Source organism: Chiloscyllium plagiosum, unplaced genomic scaffold, assembly GCF_037043375.1.
Source record: "Chiloscyllium plagiosum isolate Xiang-an unplaced genomic scaffold, Cpla_swu_hap1 HiC_scaffold_53X, whole genome shotgun sequence".
NCBI lineage: Eukaryota > Metazoa > Chordata > Chondrichthyes > Orectolobiformes > Hemiscylliidae > Chiloscyllium > Chiloscyllium plagiosum.
The window spans coordinates 6,713,977-6,729,998 of NW_028270191.1; positions in this window are offsets into that span (position 1 = coordinate 6,713,977).

The following is a 16,022-nucleotide window of genomic DNA, read 5'->3' on the forward strand; positions in this document are numbered from 1 at the left end:
GACTGTTGTTAGTGTGAGATTGTTGTCAGTATGGGAGTGTTGTCAGCACTCGACTGTTGTTAGTGCGAGATTGTTGTTAGTGCATGACTGTTGTCAGTATGGGAGTGTTGTCAGCGATAGACTGTTGCTCAGGCTAGACTGTTGTCAATACCGGACTGTTGTCAGTGGGGGGCTGTTGCTCGTGTGAAACTGTTGTCAGTATGGGAGTGTTGTCAGCACTAGACTGTCATTAGTGCGAGACTGTTGTCAGTATAGCACTGTTAGCAGCACTCGACTGTAGATAGTGCGAGACTGTTGTAAGTATAAGACTGTTGTCAGCACTAGACTGTTGTTAGTGTGAGATTGTTGTCAGTATGGGACTGTTGTCAGCACTCGACTGTTGTTAGTGTGAGATTGTTGTCAGTATGGGACTGTTGTCAGCACTAGACTGTTGTTAGTGCGAGATTGTTGTTAGTGCATGACTGTTGTCAGCACTAGACTGTTGTCAGCGCTAGACTGTTGTAAGTATGGAACTGTTGTCACTATGGGACTGTTGTCAGTGTGGGACTATTGTGTGTATAGGACTCTTGTCAATATGTGACTGTTGTTAGAACATAGAACAATACAGCGCAGAACAGGCCCTTCAGCCCTCGATGTTGCGCTGACCTGTGAACTATTCTTAGCTCGTCCCCCTACACTATCCCATCATCACCCATGTGCTTATCTAAGGATTGTTTAAATCTCCCTAATGTGGCTGTGTTAACTACATTAGCAGGTAGTACATTCCACACCCTTACCACTCTCTGTGTAAAGAACCTGCCTCTGACATCTGTCTTAAAACTATCACCCCTCAATTTGTAGTTATGCCCCCTCGTACAAGCTGACGTCATCATCCTAGGAAAAAGCCTTTCACTGTCTACCCTATCTAATCCTCTGAACATCTTGTATGTCTCTATCAAACCCCCTTTAGCCTTCTTCTTTCCAATGAGAGCAGACCCAAGTCTCTCAGTCTTTCCTCTTAAGACCTTCCCTCCAGACCAGGCAACATCCTGGTAAATCTCCTCTGCACCTTTTCCAATGCTTCCCCATCCTTCCCGTACTGGGGCAACCAGAACTGTACACAATATTCCAAGTGTGGCCGCACCAGCGTTTTGTATAGTTGCAGCATGATATTGTGGCTCCGGAACCCAATCCCTCTACCAATGAAATCTAACACACCGTATGCCTTCTTAACAGCACTATCCACCTGGGTGGCAACTTTCAGGGATCTATGTACATGGACTCCAAGATCCCTCTGCACATTCACACTACTAAGAATCTTTCCATTGACCCAGTTTTCTGCCTTCCTGTTATTCTTCCCAAAGTGCATCACCTCACATTTAGCTGTATTGAACTCCATTTGCCACCTCTCAGCCCAATTCTGCAGTTTATCCACGTTCCCCTGCAACCTGTAACATTCTTCCAAACTGTCCACTACTCCACCGACTTTAAAGTCGTCTGCAAATTTACTAATCCATCCACCTATGCCTGCGTCTAAGTCATTTATAAAAATAACAAACAGCAGTGGTCCCAAAACAGATCCTTGTGGCACACCACTAGTAACTGGACTCCAGGTTGAATATTTTCCATCAACCACTCGCTGCCTTCTTTCAGAAAGCCAGTTTCTAATCCAAACTGTTAAATCGCCCTCAATTCCATGTCTCTGCATTTTCTCCATCAGCCTACCATGTGGAACCTTATCAAAGGCTTTACTGTTAGTGCTAGACTGTGGTCTGTATAAGACTGTTGTCACTATGGGAATATTGTCAGCACTGGACTGTTATTAGTGCTAGACTGTTGTCAGCACTAGATTGTTGTTAGTGTGAGACTGGTGTCAGTATGGAACTGTTGTCAGCACTAGACTGTGGGTTAGTTGTCTGTATAGGACTGTTGTGGGTGTGGGTGAGTCAGGGTGTGGGTGTGTCCGGGTGTGGGTCTGTCCTGGTGTGGGTGTGTCTGGGTGTGGGTGAGTCCGGGAGTGGGTGCGTCAGGGTGTGGGTGTGTCCGGGTGTGGGTGTGTCAGGGTGTGGGTGTGTCAGGGTGTGGCTGCGTCTGGCTGTGGGTGTGTCCGAGTGTGGGTGTGACAGGGTGTGGGTGTGACAGTGTGTGGCTGCGTCTGGGTGTGGGTGTGTCCGAGTGTGGGTGTGACAGGGTGTGGGTGTGAAAGTGTGTGGCTGCGCCTGGGTGTGGGTGCGTCTGGGGTGTGGGTGTGTCAGGGTGTGGGTGTGTCAGGGTGTGGGTGTGTCCGGGGGTGGGTGTGTCCGGATGTGCGTGTGTCCAGGTGTGGGTGCGTCAGGATGTGGGTGCATCAGGGTGTGGGTGTCTCCAGGTGTGGGTGCATCAGGGTGTGGGTGTGTCCGGGCGTGGGTGTGTCCGGGTGTGGGTGTTTCCGGATGTGGGTGTGTCAGGGTGTGGGTGTTTCCGGGTGTGGGTTTGTCAGGGTGTGGGAGTGTCCGGGTGTGGGAGCGTTAGGCTGTGGGTGCATCAGGGTGTGGGTGTGTCAGGGTGTGGGTGTTTCCGGATGTGGGTGTGTCAGGGTGTGGGAGTGTCCGGGTGTGGGAGCGTTAGGCTGTGGGTGCATCAGGGTGTGGGTGTGTCAGGGTGTGGGTGTTTCCGGGTGTGGGAGCGTTAGGCTGTGGGTGCATCAGGGTGTGGGTGCGTCAGGGTGTGGGTGTGTCCGGGCATGGGTGTGTCCGGGTGTGGGTGTGTCCGGGTGTGGATGTGTCCGGGTGTGGGTGTGTCAGAGTGTGGGTGTGTCCGGGTGTGGGTGTGTCCGGGTGTGGGTGCGTCAGGGTGTGAGTGCGTCAGGGTTTGGGTGTGTCCGGGTGTGGGTGTGTCAGGGTGTGGGTGCGTCCGGGTGTGGGTGTGTCCGGGTGTGGGTGCGTCAGGGTGTGGGTGTGTCCGGGTGTGGGTGTGTCAGGGTGTCGGTGAATCAGGGTGTGGGTGTGTCCGGGTGTGGGTGCGTCCGGGTGTGGGTGTGTCCGGGTGTGGGTGTGTCCGGGTGTGGGTGTGTCCGGGTGTGGGTGTGTCAGAGTGTGGGTGTGTCCGGGTGTGGGTGTGTCCGGGTATGGGTGCGTCAGGGTGTGGGTGTGTCCGGGTGTGGGTGTGTCCGGGTATGGGTGCGTCAGGGTGTGGGTGTGTCCGGGTGTGGGTGTGTCCGGGTGTGGGTGTGTCAGAGTGTGGGTGTGTCCGGGTGTGGGTGTGTCCGGGTATGGGTGCGTCAGGGTGTGGGTGTGTCCGGGTGTGGGTGCGTCCGGGTGTGGGTGTGTCCGGGTGTGGGTGTGTCCGGGTGTGGGTGTGTCAGAGTGTGGGTGTGTCCGGGTGTGGGTGTGTCCGGGTATGGGTGCGTCAGGGTGTGGGTGTGTCCGGGTGTGGGTGTGTCCGGGTGTGGGTGCGTCAGGGTGTGGGTGTGTCCGGGTGTGGGTGTGTCCGGGTGTGGGTGTGTCCGGGTGTGGGTGTGACAGGGTGTGGGTGTGCCCAGGTGTGGTTGCGTCAGGGTGTGGGTGTGTCCGGGTGTGGGTGTGTCAGGGTGTGGGAGGGTCCAGGTGTGGGTGCGTCCGGGTGTGGGTGCGTCAGGCTGTGGGTGTGTCCGGGTGTGGGTGTGTCAGGGTGTCGGTGAATCAGGGTGTGGGTGTGTCCGGGTGTGGGTGCGTCCGGGTGTGGGTGTGTCCGGGTGTCGGTGAATCAGGGTGTGGGTGTGTCCGGGTGTGGGTGCGTCCGGGTGTGGGTGCGTCTGGGTGTGGGTGTGTCCGGGTGTGGGTGTGACAGGGTGTCGGTGAATCAGGGTGTGGGTGTGTCCGGGTGTGGGTGCGTCCGGGTGTGGGTGAGTCAGGGTGTGGGTGGGTCAGGGTGTCGGTGAGTCAGGGTGTGGGTGTGACAGGGTGTCGGTGAATCAGGGTGTGGGTGTGTCCGGGTGTGAGTGTGTCCGGGTGTGGGTGTGTCCGGGTGTAGGTGGGTCAGGGTGTCGGTGAGTCCGGGTGTGGGTGTGTCCGGGTGTGGATGTGTCCAGGTGTGGGTGCGTCAGTGTGTGGGTAAGTCCGGGTGTGGGTGTGTCAGAGTGTGGGTGCGTCAGGGTGTATGTGTGTCCGGGTGTGTGTGCATCAGGGTGTGGGTGTGTCCGGGTGTGGGTGCATCAGGGTGTGGGTGTGTCCGGGTGTGGGTGCGTCCGGGTGTGGGTGCGTCAGGGTGTGGGTGTGTCCGGGTGTGGGTGCGTCCGGGTGTGGGTGTGTCCGGGTGTGGGTGTGACAGGGTGTCGGTGAGTCAGGGTGTGGGTGTGTCTGGGTGTGGGAGCGTCCGGGTGCGGCTGCGTCAGGCTGTGGGTGTGTCCGGGTGTGGCTGTGACAGGGTGTCGGTGAATCAGGGTGTGGGTGCGTCCGGGTGTGGGTGCGTCCGGGTGCCGGTGGGTCAGGGTGTGGGTGCGTCCGGGTGTGGGTGCGTCCGGGTGCCGGTGGGTCAGGGTGTGGGTGCGTCTGGGTGTGGGAGCGTCCGGGTGCGGCTGCGTCCGGGTATGGGTTTGTCTGGGTGTGGGTGTGTCGGGGTGCCGGTGGGTCAGGGTGTCGGTGAGTCAGGGTGTGGGTGCGTCCGGGTGTGGGAGCGTCTGGGTGTGGGAGTGTCCGGGTGCCGGTGGGTCAGGGTGTCGGTGAGTCAGGGTGTGGGTGCGTCCGGGTGTGGGAGCGTCTGGGTGTGGGAGTGTCCGGGTGCCGGTGGGTCAGGGTGTGGGTGTGTCCGGGTGTGGGAGCGTCCGGGTGTGGGAGTGTCCGGGTATGGGTGTGTCCGGGTGTGGGTGTGTCCGGGTGTAGGTGGGTCAGGGTGTGGGTGTGTCAGGGTGTGGGTGGGTCAGGTTGTGGGTGAGTCTGGGTGTGGGTGCGTCCGGGTGCCGGTGGGTCAGGGTGTGGGTGCGTCTGGGTGTGGGTGCGTCTGGGTGTGGGTGCGTCCGGGTGCCGGTGGGTCAGGGTGTCGGTGAGTCAGGTTGTGGGCGTGTCCGGGTGTGGGAGCGTCCGGGTGCGGCTGCGTCCGGGTATGGGTTTGTCTGGGTGTGGGTGTGTCGGGGTGTGAGTGTGTCGGGCTGTGGGTGTGTCCGAGTGTGGGTGTGACAGGGTGTGGGTGTTTCCGGGTGTGGGTGTGTCAGGGTGTGGGAGTGTCCGGGTGTGGGTGCGTCCGGGTGTGGGTGTGTCAGGGTGTGGGTGTTTCCGGGTGTGGGTGTGTCCGGGAGAGGGTGTGTCACGGTGTGGGTGTGTCCGGGCGTGGGGGCGTCCGGGTATGGGTGCATCAGGGTGTGGGTGTGTCAGGGTGTGGGTGGGTCTGGGTGTGGGTGTGTCCGGGTGTGGATGTGTCCAGTTGTGGGTGCGTCATGGTGTGGGAGTGTCCGGGTGTGGGTGTGTCCGGGTGTGGGTGTGTCAGAGTGTGGGTCCGTCAGGGTGTGGGTGTGTCCGGGTGTGGGTGTGTCAGGGTGTGGGTGTGTCCGGGTGTGGGTGCGTCAGGGTGTGGGTGTGTCCGGGTGTGGGTGTGTCCGGGTGTGGGTGTGACAGGGTGTGGGTGTGTCAGGGTGTGGGTGTGTCCGGACATGGGTGTGTCCGGGTGTGGGTGTGTCCGGGTGTGGATGTGTCCGGGTGTGGGTGCATCAGGGTGTGGGTGCGTCAGGGTGTGGGTGTGTCCGGGTGTGGGTGTGTCAGGGTGTGGGTGTGTCCGGGTGTGGGTGCGTCCGGGTGTGGGTGTGTCAGGGTATGGGTGTGTCCGGGTGTGGGTGTGTCCGGGAGAGGGTGTGTCACGGTGTGGGTGTGTCCGGGCGTGGGGGCGTCCGGGTATGGGTGCATCAGGGTGTGGGTGTTTCCGGGTGTGGGTGTGTCCGGGTGTGGGTGTGTCAGGGTGTGGGTGGGTCTGGGTGTGGGTGTGTCCGGGTGTGGATGTGTCCAGTTGTGGGTGCGTCAGGGTGTGGGTGTGTCCGGGTGTGGGTGTGTCCGGGTGTGGGTGTGTCAGAGTGTGGGTGCGTCAGGGTGTGGGTGTGTCCGGGTGTGGGTGTGTCCGGGTGTGGGTGTGTCAGGGTGTGGGTGTATCCGGGTGTGGTTGCGTCAGGGTGTGGGTGTGTCTGGGTGTGGGTGTGTCCGGGTGTGGGTGTGTCAGAGTGTGGGTGTGTCCGGGTGTGGGTGTGTCCGGGTGTGGGTGTGTCAGGGTGTGGGTGTGTCCGGGTGTGGTTGCGTCAGGGTGTGGGTGTGTCCGGGTGTGGGTGTGTCTGGGTGTGGGTGTGACAGGGTGTGGGTGTGACAGGGTGTGGGTGCGTCAGGGTGTGGGTGCGTCCGGGTGTGGGTGTGTCCGGGTGTGGGTGTGACAGGGTGTCGGTGAATCAGGGTGTGGGTGTGTCCGGGTGTGGGTGCGTCCGGGTGTGGGTGGGTCAGGGTGTTGGTGAGTCAGGGTGTGGGTGCGTCCGGGTGTGGGTGCGTCCGGGTGTGGGTGCGTCTGGGTGTGGGTGCGTCCGGGTGTGGGTGCGTCTGGGTGTGGGTGCGTCTGGGTGTGGGTGCGTCCGGGTGCCGGTGGGTCAGGGTGTCGGTGAGTCAGGGTGTGGGTGCGTCCGGGTGTGGGAGCGTCTGGGTGTGGGAGTGTCCGGGTGCCGGTGGGTCAGGGTGTCGGTGAGTCAGGGTGTGGGTGCGTCCGGGTGTGGGAGCGTCCGGGTGTGGGAGTGTCCGGGTATGGGTGTGTCCGGGTGTGGGTGTGTCCGGGTGTAGGTGGGTCAGGGTGTGGGTGTGTCAGGGTGTGGGTGGGTCAGGTTGTGGGTGAGTCTGGGTGTGGGTGCGTCCGGGTGCCGGTGGGTCAGGGTGTGGGTGCGTCTGGGTGTGGGTGCGTCTGGATGTGGGTGCGTCCGGGTGCCGGTGGGTCAGGGTGTCGGTGAGTCAGGGTGTGGGCGTGTCCGGGTGTGGGAGCGTCCGGGTGCGGCTGCGTCCGGGTATGGGTTTGTCTGGGTGTGGGTGTGTCGGGGTGTGAGTGTGTCCGGGTGTGGGTGGGTCAGGGTGTTGGTGAGTCAGGGTGTGGGTGCGTCCGGGTGTGGGAGTGTCCGGGTGCGGCTGCGTCCGGGTATGGGTTTGTCTGGGTGTGGGTGTGTCGGGGTGTGAGTGTGTCGGGCTGTGGGTGTGTCCGAGTGTGGGTGTGACAGGGTGTGGGTGTTTCCGGGTGTGGGTGTGTCAGGGTGTGGGAGTGTCCGGGTGTGGGTGCGTCCGGGTGTGGGTGGGTCAGGGTGTGGGTGTTTCCGGGTGTGGGTGTGTCCGGGAGAGGGTGTGTCACGGTGTGGGTGTGTCCGGGCGTGGGGGCGTCCGGGTATGGGTGCATCAGGGTGTGGGTGTGTCAGGGTGTGGGTGGGTCTGGGTGTGGGTGTGTCCGGGTGTGGATGTGTCCAGTTGTGGGTGCGTCATGGTGTGGGAGTGTCCGGGTATGGGTGTGTCCGGGTGTGGGTGTGTCAGAGTGTGGGTCCGTCAGGGTGTGGGTGTGTCCGGGTGTGGGTGTGTCAGGGTGTGGGTGCGTCCGGGTGTGGGTGCGTCAGGGTGTGGATGTGTCCGGGTGTGGGTGTGTCCGGGTGTGGGTGTGACAAGGTGTGGGTGTGCCCAGGTGTGGGTGTGTCAGGGTGTGGGTGTGTCAGGGTGTGGGTGTGTCCGGGTGTGGGTGCGTCAGGGTGTGGGTGCGTCCGGGTGTGGGTGTGTCCGGGTGTGGGTGTGACAGGGTGTCGGTGAATCAGGGTGTGGGTGTGTCCAGGTGTGGGTGCGTCCGGGTGTGGGTGGGTCAGGGTGTCGGTGAGTCAGGGTGTGGGTGTGTCCGGGTGTGGGTGTGTCCGGGTGTAGGTGGGTCAGGGTGTGGGTGTGTCAGGGTGTGGGTGGGTCAGGTTGTGGGTGAGTCAGGGTGTGGGTGCGTCCGGGTGTGGGTGCGTCAGGGTGAAGGTGCGTTCGGGTGGGGGTGCATCAGGGTGTGTGTGTGTCATGGCGTGGGCGTGTCCAGGGTGTCAGGGTGTGGGTTTCTCCAGGTGTGAGTCTCACCCGGCGTGGGTGTGTCCGCGTGAGGGTGTGTCCGGGTGAGGGTATGTCAGGGTGTGGGTGTGTCAGGGTGTGGGTGTGTCAGGGTGTGGGTGTGTCAGGACATGGGATTTTCAGGGCGTGGGTGTGTCCGGGTGAGGGTGTATCAGGGTGTGGGTGTGTCGGGGTGTGGGTGTGTCATGGTGTGCGTGTGTCATGGTGTGGGTGTGTCAGGGTGTGGGTGTGTCAGGGTGTGGGTGTGTCAGGGTGTGGGTGTGTCAGGACATGGGTTTGTCAGGGCGTGGGTGTGTCCGGGTGAGGGTGTATCAGGGTGTGGGTGTGTCAGGGTGTGGGTGTGTCAGGGTGCGGGTTTCTCCAGGCGTGGGTCCCTCCGGGCGTGGGTGTGTCTGGGTGAGGGTGTGGGTGTGTCAGTGTGTGGGTGTGTCACGGTGTGGGTGCGTTAGGGTGTGGGTGTGTCAGGGTGTGGGTGCATCAGGGTGTGGGTGTGTCAGGGTGTGGGTGTGTCAGGACATGGGTTTGTCAGGGCGTGGGTGTGTCCGGGTGAGGGTGTATCAGGGTGTGGGTGTGTCAGGGTGTGGGTGCATCAGGGTGTGGGTGTGTCAGGGTGTGGGTGTGTCAGGGTGCTGGTTTCTCCAGGCGTGGGTCCCTCCGGGCGTGGGTGTGTCTGGGTGAGGGTGTGGGTGTGTCACGGTGTGGGTGGGTCAGGGTGTGGGTGTGTCAGGGTGTTGGTTTCTCCGGGTGTGGGTGTGTCCGGGTAAGGGTGTGTCAGGGTGTGGGTGCTTCAGGGTGTGGGTGTGCCCGGGTGAGGGTGTGTCAGGGTGTGGGTGTGTCAGGGTGTGGGTGTGTCATGGCGTGGGTGTGTCAGGGTGTGGATGTGTCAGGGTGTGGATGTGTCAGGGTGTGGGTCTCTCCGGGCGTGGGTGTGTCCGGGTATGGCTGTGTCAGGGTGTGGGTGTGTCATGGCGTGGGTGTGTCAGGGTGTGGGTGTGTCATGGCGTAGGTGTGTCCAGGTGAGGGTGTGTCAGGGCGTGAGTGTGCCAGGGTGTCAGGGTGTGGGTTTCTCCAGGTGTGAGTCTCACCCGGCGTGGGTGTGTCCGGGTGAGGGTGTGTCCGGGTGAGGGTATGTCAGGATGTGGGTGTGTCAGGACGTGGGTTTGTCAGGGCGTGGGTGTGTCCGGGTGAGGGTTTATCAGGGTGTGGGTGTGTCGGGGTGTGGGTGTGTCATGGTGTGGGTGTGTCAGGGTATGGGTGTGTCAGCGCGTGGGTTTGTCAGGGCGTGGGTGTGTCCAGGTGAGGATGTATCAGGGTGTGGGTGTGTCAAGGTATGGGTGTGTCATGGTGTGGGTGTGTCAGGGCGTGGATTTGTCAGGGCGTGGGTGTGTCCGGGTGAGGGTGTATCAGGGTGTGGGTGTATCAGGGTGTGGGTGTGTCAGGGCATGGGTGTGTCCGGGTGAGGGTGTGTCATGGTGAGGGTGTATCAGGGTGTGGGTGTGTCAGGGTGTGGGTGTGTCAGGGCGTGAGTGTGCCTGGGTGTCAGGATTTGGGTTTCTCCAGGTGTGGGTCTCATACGGTGGTTGTGTCCGGGTGAGGGTGTATCAGGGTGTGGGTGTGTCAGGGTGTGGGTGTGTCAGGGTGTGGGTGTGTCAGGGCGTGGGTGTGTCAGGGTGTGGGTTTCTCCGGTCGTGGTTCACTCTGGGCGTGGGTGTGGGTGTGTCATGGTGTGGGTGTGTCCAGGTGAGGGTGTGTCAGAGCGTGAGTGTGCCAGGGTGTTAGGGTGTGGGTTTCTCCAGGTGTGAGTCTCACCCGGCGTGGGTGTGTCCGGGTGTGGGTGTGTCCGGGTGAGGGTATGTCAGGGTGTGGGTGTGTCCAGGTGTGGGTGTGTCAGGGTGTGGGTTTCTCCGGTCGTGGTTCACTCTGGGCGTGGGTGTGGGTGTGTAATGGTGTGGGTGTGTCCAGGTGAGGGTGTGTCAGAGCGTGAGTGTGCCAGGGTGTCAGGGTGTGGGTTTGTCAGGGCGTGGGTGTGTCCGGGTGAGGGTGTATCAGGGTGTGGGTGTATCAGGGTGTGGGTGTGTCAGGGTGTGGGTGCGTCAGGGTGTGGGTGTGTCAGGGTGTGGGTGTGTCAGGACATGGGTTTGTCAGGGCGTGGGTGTGTCCGGGTGAGGGTGTATCAGGGTGTGGGTGTGTCAGGGTGTGGGTGCGTCAGGGTGTGGGTGTGTCAGGGTGTGGGTGTGTCAGGGTGCGGGTTTCTCCAGGCGTGGGTCCCTCCGGGCGTGGTGTGTCTGGGTGAGGGTGTGGGTGTGTCAGGGTGTGGGTGTGTCACGGTGTGGGTGCGTTAGGGTGTGGGTGTGTCAGAGTGTGGGTGCGTCAGGTTGTGGGTGTGTCAGGGTGTGGGTGTGTCAGGACATGGGTTTGTCAGGGCGTGGGTGTGTCCGGGTGAGGGTGTATCAGGGTGTGGGTGTGTCAGGGTGTGGGTGCGTCAGGGTGTGGGTGTGTCAGGGTGTGGGTGTGTCAGGGTGCGGGTTTCTCCAGGCGTGGGTCCCTCCGGGCGTGGGTGTGTCTGGGTGAGGGTGTGGGTGTGTCACGGTGTGGGCGTATCACAGTGTGGGTGGGTCAGTGTGTGGGTGTGTCAGGGTGTTGGTTTCTCCGGGTGTGGGTGTGTCCGGGTGAGGGTATGTCAGGGTGTGGGTGTGTCAGGGTGTGGGTGTGTCAGGGTGTGGGTGTGTCAGGACATGGGATTTTCAGGGCGTGGGTGTGTCCGGGTGAGGGTGTATCAGGGTGTGGGTGTGTCGGGGTGTGGGTGTGTCATGGTGTGCGTGTGTCATGGTGTGGGTGTGTCAGGGTGTGGGTGTGTCAGGGTGTGGGTGTGTCAGGGTGTGGGTGTGTCAGGACATGGGTTTGTCAGGGCGTGGGTGTGTCCGGGTGAGGGTGTATCAGGGTGTGGGTGTGTCAGGGTGTGGGTGTGTCAGGGTGCGGGTTTCTCCAGGCGTGGGTCCCTCCGGGCGTGGGTGTGTCTGGGTGAGGGTGTGGGTGTGTCAGTGTGTGGGTGTGTCACGGTGTGGGTGCGTTAGGGTGTGGGTGTGTCAGGGTGTGGGTGCATCAGGGTGTGGGTGTGTCAGGGTGTGGGTGTGTCAGGACATGGGTTTGTCAGGGCGTGGGTGTGTCCGGGTGAGGGTGTATCAGGGTGTGGGTGTGTCAGGGTGTGGGTGCATCAGGGTGTGGGTGTGTCAGGGTGTGGGTGTGTCAGGGTGCTGGTTTCTCCAGGCGTGGGTCCCTCCGGGCGTGGGTGTGTCTGGGTGAGGGTGTGGGTGTGTCACGGTGTGGGTGGGTCAGGGTGTGGGTGTGTCAGGGTGTTGGTTTCTCCGGGTGTGGGTGTGTCCGGGTAAGGGTGTGTCAGGGTGTGGGTGCTTCAGGGTGTGGGTGTGCCCGGGTGAGGGTGTGTCAGGGTGTGGGTGTGTCAGGGTGTGGGTGTGTCATGGCGTGGGTGTGTCAGGGTGTGGATGTGTCAGGGTGTGGATGTGTCAGGGTGTGGGTCTCTCCGGGCGTGGGTGTGTCCGGGTATGGCTGTGTCAGGGTGTGGGTGTGTCATGGCGTGGGTGTGTCAGGGTGTGGGTGTGTCATGGCGTAGGTGTGTCCAGGTGAGGGTGTGTCAGGGCGTGAGTGTGCCAGGGTGTCAGGGTGTGGGTTTCTCCAGGTGTGAGTCTCACCCGGCGTGGGTGTGTCCGGGTGAGGGTGTGTCCGGGTGAGGGTATGTCAGGATGTGGGTGTGTCAGGACGTGGGTTTGTCAGGGCGTGGGTGTGTCCGGGTGAGGGTTTATCAGGGTGTGGGTGTGTCGGGGTGTGGGTGTGTCATGGTGTGGGTGTGTCAGGGTATGGGTGTGTCAGCGCGTGAGTTTGTCAGGGCGTGGGTGTGTCCAGGTGAGGATGTATCAGTGTGTGGGTGTGTCAAGGTATGGGTGTGTCATGGTGTGGGTGTGTCAGGGCGTGGATTTGTCAGGGCGTGGGTGTGTCCGGGTGAGGGTGTATCAGGGTGTGGGTGTATCAGGGTGTGGGTGTGTCAGGGCATGGGTGTGTCCGGGTGAGGGTGTGTCATGGTGAGGGTGTATCAGGGTGTGGGTGTGTCAGGGTGTGGGTGTGTCAGGGCGTGAGTGTGCCTGGGTGTCAGGATTTGGGTTTCTCCAGGTGTGGGTCTCATACGGTGGTTGTGTCCGGGTGAGGGTGTATCAGGGTGTGGGTGTGTCAGGGTGTGGGTGTGTCAGGGTGTGGGTGTGTCAGGGCGTGGGTGTGTCAGGGTGTGGGTTTCTCCGGTCGTGGTTCACTCTGGGCGTGGGTGTGGGTGTGTCATGGTGTGGGTGTGTCCAGGTGAGGGTGTGTCAGAGCGTGAGTGTGCCAGGGTGTCAGGGTGTGGGTTTTTCCAGGTGTGAGTCTCACCCGGCGTGGGTGTGTCCGGGTGTGGGTGTGTCCGGGTGAGGGTATGTCAGGGTGTGGGTGTGTCCAGGTGTGGGTGTGTCAGGGTGTGGGTTTCTCCGGTCGTGGTTCACTCTGGGCGTGGGTGTGGGTGTGTAATGGTGTGGGTGTGTCCAGGTGAGGGTGTGTCAGAGCGTGAGTGTGCCAGGGTGTCAGGGTGTGGGTTTGTCAGGGCGTGGGTGTGTCCGGGTGAGGGTGTATCAGGGTGTGGGTGTATCAGGGTGTGGGTGTGTCAGGGTGTGGGTGCGTCAGGGTGTGGGTGTGTCAGGGTGTGGGTGTGTCAGGACATGGGTTTGTCAGGGCGTGGGTGTGTCCGGGTGAGGGTGTATCAGGGTGTGGGTGTGTCAGGGTGTGGGTGCGTCAGGGTGTGGGTGTGTCAGGGTGTGGGTGTGTCAGGGTGCGGGTTTCTCCAGGCGTGGGTCCCTCCGGGCATGGTGTGTCTGGGTGAGGGTGTGGGTGTGTCAGGGTGTGGGTGTGTCACGGTGTGGGTGCGTTAGGGTGTGGGTGTGTCAGAGTGTGGGTGCGTCAGGTTGTGGGTGTGTCAGGGTGTGGGTGTGTCAGGACATGGGTTTGTCAGGGCGTGGGTGTGTCCGGGTGAGGGTGTATCAGGGTGTGGGTGTGTCAGGGTGTGGGTGCGTCAGGGTGTGGGTGTGTCAGGGTGTGGGTGTGTCAGGGTGCGGGTTTCTCCAGGCGTGGGTCCCTCCGGGCGTGGGTGTGTCTGGGTGAGGGTGTGGGTGTGTCACGGTGTGGACGTATCACAGTGTGGGTGGGTCAGTGTGTGGGTGTGTCAGGGTGTTGGTTTCTCCGGGTGTGGGTGTGTCCGGGTGAGGGTGTGTCAGGGTGTGGGTGCGTCAGGGTGTGGGTGTGCCCGGGTGAGGGTGTGTCAGGGTGTGGGTGTGTCAGGGTGTGGGTGTGTCATGGTGTGGGTGTGTCAGGGTGTGGGTGTGTCAGGGTGTGGGTGTGTCATGGCGTGGGTGTGTCAGGGTGTGGATGTGTCAGGGTGTGGGTGAGCCAGGGTGTCGGCGAGTCAGGGCGTGGGTGTGTCCGGGTGTGGGTCTCTCCGGGCGTGGGTGTGTCCGGGTATGGCTGTGTCAGGGTGTGGGTGTGTCATGGCATGGGTGTTTCAGGGTGTGGGTGTGTCAGGGCGTGGGTGTGTCAGGGTGTGGGTTTCTCCTGTCGTGGTTCACTCTGGGCGTGGGTGTGGGTGTGTAATGGTGTGGGTGTGTCCAGGTGAGGGTGTGTCAGAGCGTGAGTGTGCCAGGGTGTCAGGGTGTGGGTTTCTCCAGGTGTGAGTCTCACCCGGCGTGGGTGTGTCCGGGTGAGGGTGTGTCCGGGTGAGGGTATGTCAGGGCGTGGGTGTGTCCGGGTGAGGGTGTATCAGGGTGTGGGTGTGTCGGGGTGTGGATGTGTCATGGTGTGGGTGTGTCAGGGTATGGGTGTGTCAGGGCGTGGGTTTGTCAGGGCGTGGGTGTGTCCAGGTGAGGATGTATCAGGGTGTGGGTGTGTCAAGGTGTGGGTGTGTCATGGTGTGGGTGTGTCAGGGCATGTGTGTGTCCGGGTGAGGGTGTATCAGGGTGTGGGTGCGTCAGGGTGTGGGTGTGTCAGGGTGTGGGTGTGTCAGGGTGCGGCTTTCTCCAGGAGTGGATCCCTCCGGGTGTGGGTGTGTCTGGGTGAGGGTGTGGGTGTGTCATGGTGTGGGTGTGTCACGGTGTGGGTGGGTCAGGGTGTGGGTGTGTCAGGGTGTGGGTGTGTCAGGGTGTTGGTTTCTCCGGGTGTGGGTGTGTCCGGGTGTGAGTGTGTCAGGGTGTGGGTGCGTCAGGGTGTGGGTGTACCCGGGTGAGGGTGTGTCAAGGTGTGGGTGTGTCAGGGTGTGGATTTGTCAGGGCGTGGGTGTGTCCGGGTGAGGGTGTATCAGGGTGTGGGTGTGTCAGGGTGTGGGTGTGTCAAGGTATGGGTGTGTCATGGTGTGGGTGTGTCAGGTCGTGGATTTGTCAGGGCGTGGGTGTGTCCGGGTGAGGGTGTGTCATGGTGAGGGTGTATCAGGGTGTGGGTGTGTCAGGGTGTGGGTGTGTCAGGGCGTGAGTGTGCCTGGGTGTCAGGATTTGGGTTTCTCCAGGTGTGGGTCTCATACGGTGGTTGTGTCCGGGTGAGGGTGTATCAGGGTGTGGGTGTGTCAGGGTGTGGGTGTGTCAGGGCGTGGGTGTGTCAGGGTGCGGGGTTCTCCAGGCGTGGGTCCCTCCGGGTGTGGGTGTGTCTGGGTGAGGGTGTGGGTGTGTCATGGTGTGGGTGTGTCATGGTGTGGGTGCGTCAGGGTGTGGGTGTGTCAGGGTGTTGGTTTCTCCGGGTGTGGGTGTGTCCGGGTGAGGGTGCGTCAGGGTTTGGGTGTGACAGGGTGTGGGTGTACCCGGGTGAGGGTGTGTCAGGGTGTGGGTGTGTCAGGGTGTGGATTTGTCAGGGCGTGGGTGTGTCCGGATGAGGGTGTATCAGGGTGTGGGTGTGTCAGGGTGTGGGTGTGTCAAGGTATGGGTGTGTCATGGTGTGGGTGTGTCAGGTCGTGGATTTGTCAGGGCGTGGGTGTGTCCGGGTGAGGGTGTATCAGGGTGTGGGTGTATCAGGGTGTGGGTGTGTCAGGGCATGGGTGTGTCCGGGTGAGGGTGTGTCATGGTGAGGGTGTATCAGGATGTGGGTGTGTCAGGGTGTGGGTGTGTCAGGGCGTGAGTGTGCCTGGGTGTCAGGATTTGGGTTTCTCCAGGTGTGGGTCTCATACGGTGGTTGTGTCCGGGTGAGGGTGTATCAGGGTGTGGGTGTGTCAGGGTGTGGATGTGTCAGGGTGTGGGTGAGTCAGGGCGTGGGTGTGTCAGGGTGTGGGTTTCTCCGGTCGTGGTTCACTCTGGGCGTGGGTGTGGGTGTGTCATGGTGTGGGTGTGTCCAGGTGAGGGTGTGTCAGAGCGTGAGTGTGCCAGGGTGTCAGGGTGTGGGTTTCTCCAGGTGTGAGTCTCACCCGGCGTGGGTGTGTCCGGGTGAGGGTGTGTTCGGGTGAGGGTATGTCAGGATGTGGGTGTGTCAGGATGTGGGTTTGTCAGGGCGTGGGTGTGTCCGGGTGAGGGTGTATCAGGGTGTGGGTGTATCAGGGTGTGGGTGTGTCAGGGTGTGGGTGCGTCAGGGTGTGGGTGTGTCAGGGTGTGGGTGTGTCAGGGTGTGGGTGCGTCAGGGTGTGGGTGTGTCAGGGCGTGAGTGTGCCAGGGTGTCAGGGTGTGGGTTTCTCCAGGTGTGGGTCTCATACGGCGTGGGTGTGTCAGGGTGTGGGTGTGTCAGGGTGTGGGTGTGTCAGTGTGTGGGTGTGTCAGGGCTGGGTTTGTCAGGGCGTGGGTGTGTCCGGGTGAGGGTGTATCAGGGTGTGGGTGTGTCAGGGTGTGGGTGTGTCAGGGTGTGGGTGTGTCAGGGTGTGGGTGTGTCCAGGTGATGGTGTATCAGGGTGTGGGTGTGTCAGGGCGTGGGTGTGTCAGGTTGGTGGATTTGTCAGGGTGT